Source organism: Lactuca saligna, chromosome 4 (genome assembly GCF_052625555.1).
Source record: "Lactuca saligna cultivar CGN05327 chromosome 4, ASM5262555v1, whole genome shotgun sequence".
Taxonomy (NCBI): domain Eukaryota; kingdom Viridiplantae; phylum Streptophyta; class Magnoliopsida; order Asterales; family Asteraceae; genus Lactuca; species Lactuca saligna.
In genome coordinates, this window is record NC_136420.1 from 189,100,594 (window position 1) to 189,109,186 (window position 8,593).

Consider the following 8,593-nt stretch of genomic DNA (forward strand, 5'->3'; position numbering starts at 1 on the left):
TTTAATAGCTAATTAAGCAAGTAAGGATGTCCTATTACATGAAAACACTTTGCTACAAGTGCTAGGAGTACCAAGGGTTGCATATAAGGTGTGTATGGACTCACATTGGAGTTTACTCTTCAAATGATGGTCCTTATGGGTGTTTACGGTTTCAAGACCACTTCGCCCATGAGTTTACGGCCATAAACTCATGGTAGTGTGGTAATGGTGTCATGGGATGCTTAAAGGTCTTATATCACTCAATCATGCTAGAGTCAAATCAAGGGCTAAGGAAGTGATTGGGGCTCAAAATGGACACAATAGGGAGTTTACGGTCCTTGGACCACCCCTTTGGGTGTTTATGGTCGTAAACACATGGGTTTACGATCGTAAACACATGGGTTTACGGCCATAAACCCATGTTTGTCCATTTCTTTTGTGTTTTGTGTGGTTCTAACTCATGCATGCAAGTTTCTAGACACTTATACAAGCATTGGAAGGTGTTAAGGGCAATTAAACCCTCTTAGAAGGTGTTTACGGTTTTGGGAGACCTTCCCAAACCATAAACTCATCTTTACCCTCTTAAATTCATGTTCTTGGGGTCCCTAATTCATGAAAGTAAGGTTCTACTCTATTACACAATCATTAGAAGGCATTAGGGACATCTAAACACCTTTTGAAGGTGTTTACGGTTTTTGGGATGATCTCCCCAAACCGTAAACTCATGTTTTCTTGGGAAATGAATGATTTTCGAGTGTTAAACTCATCAAGAAGGGATCTATGCTAGTTGTCAAGGCTTAGAATGAACCAAGGAACACTTTGGCACCCTTTTAAGGGTTTACGGTTCAAGAATATTCTTGGACTGTAAACACCTTGTTCTTGGTGTTCTTGGATGATTTCAAGTGTAAACAAGTTTCTATTAAGCATACAAGAAGCTAGGATAAGTGCACTTACGTTCTAGGAGCTTGGATGATCGTTTTTGGCGGATTTGGCGGAATGAACTTATGATAGTTAAGAGGATTTCTTGGGTGTTCTTGAGGTGGGAGTTGGAAAATGAGAGAAAATGACTAAGTGTCATATTTATACCCTCGGGGGTTCGCAGTCAAAAACTCCGAGTTTTTGTCCGTAAATTCCAAATTTTTGGAGTTCCGCGACTTACGCTAAACACGGAAAATTCTAAATTATACTTCCTTACTTTTGGTTCGTTTGACGAATATTATTTAAAATATTCCAACGGGCTTAAATCCAGCCAAAAATATCTTGGGATAAATTTGGCTAATTTTTGACATGCTTAATTACAGCGTTAAAACAAACGAAAATTTCGGGTTGTCACAGAAGTGGTTGGTCATGCCAATGTGTGTGAGCAAAGATTAGCGCGGTAAGGTATTTTGAAGATATTGAAGACTCGCATCTTGGTTTTGGGGGAGTACCCTTTAGTACTCCCGAGTCTTGTCTGAGCCTTGCTTAGTTAGATTCTCGCCACCTTTTTAAGATTAGTTAGCATTTTTCTAGGGGTATAGAGTAGATAGTGATGGGTTTTATGCATAAGAACAATCCTATGTGCTCATACAAACCCTAATGCTTGGATCTAGGTTTCTCTATTGTACATGCTTTGAATCCAAGACTTGCAACCCTAGATCTATCATATAAAATTCGAAATTAACATCATAAGAACAGATCTAAGTATTTACCTCTTTCAAATGGCTTGAAATCCTTGTAATCTTCTTGATCTTGAACTTAGAGTCACAACTATAACTCCTCTAATGGTTCACAAACCCCACAAGCAAGAAGGTAATATGAGAGAGAGTAAGAGATACTTGAAATTGGCCCTAGGGTTCTCTTAGAAGCATGTAGCCGATTTCCATAGCCTAGGGGTCTTATTTATACTTGCAGACTACTAGGGTTTCAGTCTAAACCTTAATGGACAGCTTAACCACCAAGCAACCCAAGGAACCTTCTGGAATAAGGCCTTGGACGAAAATATGATGGATCCCCATCATAATTTCGTTCCCCCTTAAGTCCATAAGGCTTCCTTAGCCCAAAACTTAACTATCATACATTTGACAATTTATACCCCTTTATTTAATTAATCTCTTTTAGTCACCAAATTAATTCCTAATTAATTTATAACCAACACTAATTAAATAAGTATGATTTCTCCTTTAATATATTATTCTTATAATATATACTAAATCATAATATTCTCTATTTCTCCTTAAATTACTTTGTCAAGTTGTTTTGGTGAAGGCAACCCAAAAGGAGCATGCACAACCGGGTCAAGTACATACCAAATATAGTTACGGGCTTAGACACTATTCCAACAGTCTCCCACTTGGATAAGTCTAGTAACTATATCTCACATATGACTTTAGAATCTGATTAGCAATCGTAGGTCTTATACTTTGCTATCAACTCTGATCAGCTTGTCCTTCAAATAAGGGATCGTATAATCCTCTGTTCTAGATATCATGCTGACAAAGCTTATTGTCTAGCACTTGTTTCTTGATCTCTGATTTGTTTGACATAGAATTCAGTTGAACACATCAAACTTATTCTAACCAGGCCCGACACATAAGTCAAACCAAATCATCAAGTGGCCAAGATATCACTTTTATTCTCATAGAGTAAAAGGAACAGATTAACTTCGACTCATGCATCTATTATTTACTAATTGATTCATACACACCAATGTGTTTTATACCATCAAGTTACTGATGCGTTTACACATCATCAATGCATAACCAACCAACAAACAACAACTATATCTCTAAGTTTTAAGACTATATGATATTATCGCTTTGCGGTCACTTTAGGTACAGCACCACGAAGTGATACCAGCAAACGCGGGTTTATTCCATTGCTCAAATCAAATTAATAAGCACTCATGAACTTTTCAGCAAACCCTTGCTATGCCCAAAACTTTTTAGACAATCTACAAAAAATTCACGACAGTGTTCATTCATATCTACTTCCAAAACATGCACGACTGTGGACCGTTTGAATAATCTTATTATTCAGGAAGTCAAAACATGCAAAATTGAAACAATAGATAAATAACCAACAAAAGATAGTAACTTTACTTATAAATAACACAACTTTATTTATCCATCAAATGTCAAGTACAAACTATATATTACACGTTTACTATCTAATCCAAACGTATATCATTCTTCAACCCAATGCTCCTAGCGTGCTGCAAGTGTTTGACCCTACACAGTCCCTTCGTAAGGGGATCTGTCGGATTTTCTTCTGATGATACCCTCTTCACAATGAGGAGTCCCTCTTCTACCCGATGTCTGATAAAATGGTATTTTCTCTCGATATGTCGAGATCTACCATGATCTCTTGGTTCCTTGGTCAAGGCAACCGCTCCTTCATTATCACAGAAAATTTTCATCGGATCCTTTATGGATGGCATAACTCCAAGGTCTCCAATGAAGATCTTCAACCATATAGCCTCCTTCGATGCTTTGCTCACCGCAATGTACTCTGATTCGCACATTGAATCAGCCATGGTCTCCTTCTTGGAACTTTTCCAAGTCAATGCTCCTTCACTTAGGGTAAAGATCCAGCCTGACTGTGATCGGTAACTATCCCGATCCGTCCGAAAACTAGCATCACTGTACCCTCGTACCCTCAAGTCATCACTCCCACCGAGGACTACAAACCATTCCTTGGTCCTTGTTAAGTACTCAAGAATATTCTTTATCGCAATCCAATGAGCTCTACCAAGGTTCCCCTGATATTTGCTGACCATGCTCAAAGCGAAGGCCACATCAGGGCGAGTACAAGTCATAGCGTACATGATAGAGCCTACTACGGAAGCATAAGGTACTCGACTCATATCAGCTATCTCTGCCTCTGTACTCGGGCTTTGAGTCTTACTCAACTTGGTATTTATTTGGATTGGCAACTCCCCTTTCTTGGAATTTTCCATACTAAAACGTTTTAGTACCTTGTCCAAGTATGTATCCTGACCGAGTCCTATCAGTCTCTTTTCCCTATTTCTTACTATCCTTATTCCCATAATATAAGCATACATTCCGAGGTCCTTCATAGTGAAATATTTCCCAAGCCAGGACTTGACTTTTTGCAAGGTTGGGACATCTTTTCCAATGAGTAGTATGTCATCAACATACAATACGAGGAAGCTCACTATACTCCCACTGGCTTTGACCTATACACAAGATTCATCTTCGCTCCGCAGAAAGCCAAACTCTTTAACTTTCTCATCAAAACAAAGATCCCATCTGCGAGATGCTTGTTTCAATCATAAATGGATTTCTCAAGCTTACACACTCTATTTGGATGCTTCGCATGGACAAAACCCTCGGGTTGATTCATATACACATCCTCAGTCAACTTCCCAATAAGGAAAGCGGTTTTCACGTCCATCTGCCAGATTTCATAATCATGAAATGCAGCTATTGAAAGCATTACCCTAATAGACTTTATCTTCACAACTGGTGAGAAGGTCTCATCATAGTCAACTCCGGGAGTTTGAGTAAAGCCCTTCACAACCAATCGCGCTTTATAAGTATGCACATTCCCATCCATGTCCATCTTCTTCTTGAAGATCCATTTGCACCCGACTGTCTTGCGACCCGGTACATTATCAACCAAATTCCAAACTTGGTTGTCGTACATAGGTTGAATCTCGCTGTCCATCGCCTCTTTCCATTTAGCAGACTCCGGGCCTGCCATGGCTTCTTTGTAGCTGCTAGGTTCATCCAAATTCATTAGTGTTTCATCACTAATAAACGTATCCCCTTCAGTAGTAATATGAAAACCATAAAACTGGGTTTGAACACTAACCCTATTAGATCGTCTAAGAGGTAAGGACTCGTCAACGAGTTCAACAGGAGTTTCCTCCTTGGGTTGAGCGCCAGTGTTAGAGGTTCCTTCATCACTTTGTTCTTGAATCTCTTCAAGATCAATTTGCCTCCCACTTTCTTCTTGGACTATCAATTCCCTTTCTCGGAACACTCCTCTTCTAACAATGAAGACCACATTATCATTCGGTCTATAGCAAAGATAACCAAAAGACTTCTGTGGATGCCGATGAAATAACACTTCTCACTACGAGCTTCGATCTTGTCATGAGTCTCTTTTCTTATGAAAGCCTCGCAACCCCAAACCTTAATATATGCTAACGAGGGAGCTTTCCCTGTCCACATCTCGTGAGGAGTCTTGGTGACCTTCTTGGTGGGAACTAAGTTAAGGATGTGGGCGGCAGTCTCTATGGCATACCCCCAGAAATATATTGGTAATGAAGTCCGACTCATCATAGAACAAAACATGTCCAACAAGGTTCAATTACGTCTGTCAGCCACACCATTCAATTGTGGCGTTCTCGGAGGCGTTAATTGCGAAACAATTCCGCATTCTTTTAGATAGTCGTGAAACTCAAGACTTAGGTACTCTCCTTCTCGGTCTGACCGAAGCATCTTGATTTTCCTACCCAGCTGATTTTCTACTTCATTCTTAAACTCTTTGAACTTTTCAAAGGTTTCCGACTTTTGCTTGATTAAGTAGATATATCCATATCTGCTATAATCGTTCGTGAAAGTCACGTAGAAGCGACAAGAATCCCTTGTAATGGATCTAAAGGGCCCACACACATCGGTGTGTATGAGATCCAATGGACCCTCACCCCTTTCACAAGTTCCAGTAAAGGGTGACTTGGTCATCTTCCCAAGTAAACAAGATTCACATGCATCACCGTCCCTAAAGTCGAATGACTCCAACACTCCATCCTTTTGGAGTTGGGCTATGAGTTTCTTGTTGACATGGCCAAGGCGACAATGCCACAAGCATGCTTTGTCTAGGCTAGTAGACAAATCAATATTCAATACATCATTTCCTAAATTATCAACAAACATCACAAATTCATAAATCCCATTACAAGGTAATGCATTGAATTAAAAGACACCATTCAAATAAACATTAATAGAACCATTACTATTATGAAAAGAATATTTGAAACCTTGTCTAAACAATCCATGAAATGAAATAATGTTTCTTGCCATATTTGGCGAATAACAACAGTTTTCTAAATCTAACCCTAACCCATTACTAAGCACTAAATAATAAACTCCGACTCTTTTCACTGGCGATGATCTTCTGTTTCCCATAATCAAGTTTATCTTCCCATGCTCCATTTCCCTACTTCTTCTTAGGCCCTGCAAATCAGAACAAATGTGGTAACCACAACCTGTATCAAGAACCCATGAAGTAGCAAATGATGATTTATTAGATTTAATAGAATAAATATCTGCGAAGGTGGTCTTGATCTTTCAATCCTTTATGACTTGCATATATTGAGGGCAACTTCATTTCCAGTGACCCTTCTTGTGGCAGTAATAGCACTCTACTTCTTTGGGGTCGGAAGCGGGTTTGGCTGAACCCACTTTGGTTCTACTAGAAGAGGAACCATCTTGGGTCTTACCCTTATGGTGGCCCTTTTAGGGAGCCTTTCTGTGACAACCCGATATTTCAACTCTTTGTAATGGCCTAATAGGTCAAGTATTCTAACCATTTTTGAGTTAATCAAAATAAACGTTGATAATAAAATGTCCAAAAAATTCTTTTTAACTACCTACTATGTTTTATATCATTAAACCGGGATCGTACGTAAAAAGAATGCCCAAAACCCGGCTTCGTATATTGAAGTTAAGATTTTTCCAAATTTCGGCTTAGCAACAGACAACTGAAAACTCGAATTGGAGATCGAGCGACTTTTGGCCAGAATGACCTAAACGAGAATCGAAGGTCTCGACAATGGTTTTTCAGCGGTAAAAAGTCTGGCAAGAATCGACGTCAGATAAAGAAGTTATGAATTTTTAAAGAAATTCCTTAATCACGTCATTTTAATAAATAAATAATAAAAAATAATTTCAGAATTTGCCGACGGAATCTAAACGAAAGTTGTAGAGCGTAGTCTCACCTTCGCGTGGATATAAAGAACGTCGAAAACGAATTTCGTATGAAGGAGATATGAATTTTTGAAGTTTGATAATTAATTTATATATAATTTTTATTGAAAACTTCAGTATTATCCGAAGTCTGAGCCACGCAAGTACGCCCCGCGTACACGAGTACGCCCAGCGTACTCGAGGCCACTGCCTCGGATCGTCGACGTCACCCCTATGCGAGCCTACCCCCTGTCCCATCCGAAGTGCGAGGCAGTCGAGGACTCGGTCATGCGTGACGTACGCGTACGCCCCGCGTACGGAGGCGTTTCCAGCCTCCTATAAATAGGATGCGAGGGTTCCCGGAAATTTTGCTCATTCTCTCTCACTTTTCTTGCGTTTTACCTCGTTTTCCGTGGCCGCACTACCCCGAAGCCCTGGTCATTTTTGTGCAAGTCCCAAAGGTCGATTTTCTTCCGAGATTCCTGAGAATAATCCGTTTCCCAAGACGAAACTCTGCCCGGTTTTCCATCTCGCTATCTTCAAACTTTCAAGTGAGTTCATACCCCTTAATTAACCCTTTTAATATTCTAAACGCTTTTATATCCTTTCTATGGAGGGGAAATATAAGTAAAACGCACGACTACTATCGGGTGTTATATATAAAGATTATTATACGCTTTTATTAAGTGAAATCATGTGTGATTTATAAAACTTTATAGGGAACTCCCGTATACAAAAATATATTACAATAGCATTTTATCTTTAAAACTATAAATGGTTGTAGTGCATGTATAAACTAAACATTTTCTTAGACTTAAAGTATATTGTGTCTATCTTAGACTCTACAAAAATCTATGCTTTCATAACAAGTGATTCCTTTTCTAGATATTCTAAAACAAACGAGGCACATTTTTAAAAAACTATAACAGGTATAGCTTTATGAGGATATTGCTAACTTTTACATACTAGAAACACGATTTTTGAGAAATCACTTTCATGTACAATAACAAACGAACATTTCAACACGTAAATCTGTTTTTATACTACGGTTCTGTGAGACATTACTTCACGTACGTTCGAGTACACATTTCAAGTCCTGTATTATATACTAGAATCCCTTGGAGTGGGAGCATGGTGTTTGTGTATAGATCTATACGGGCTTGACAACCCGCGCCCTGGCTGTTAGCTACAGTCCACCGTTTGGGGTGACAAACGTCATAACATTCCAACGCCTGAAGAACGTTGTGTATAGACAATCCGAGTCAACAGTATGGTTATAAAGCTCACAGATGGTATTAAAAATACATTGATTTACGAGGTTTTCAAACATATTGGTTACTTTTACATTTACAAACATTTTGGAAACGAACTTTGGTCTGGAAGGAAGACTACTTTTATACTAGTAGAAAATACAGGATTTTCTAAACACAAACAAACAAGGACAAGATATTGCGTTTCATACAAACATTGTCATTAAATACTTATGAAACTCACCAGCTTAAATGTTGATCTACTCTTTCAAAATTACTTGTATGTCCCAGGGATTCAGTAACTACAGGTATCATTATGCTTTTGATGAAGAGATGCTGCGATGCCAGTTTAATCTCATATTTTGACATCATATTTGTAATTGATTTTAAACATGTAACATTTGACAAATGTAAACTTTCAATTATATATATATATATATATATATATAT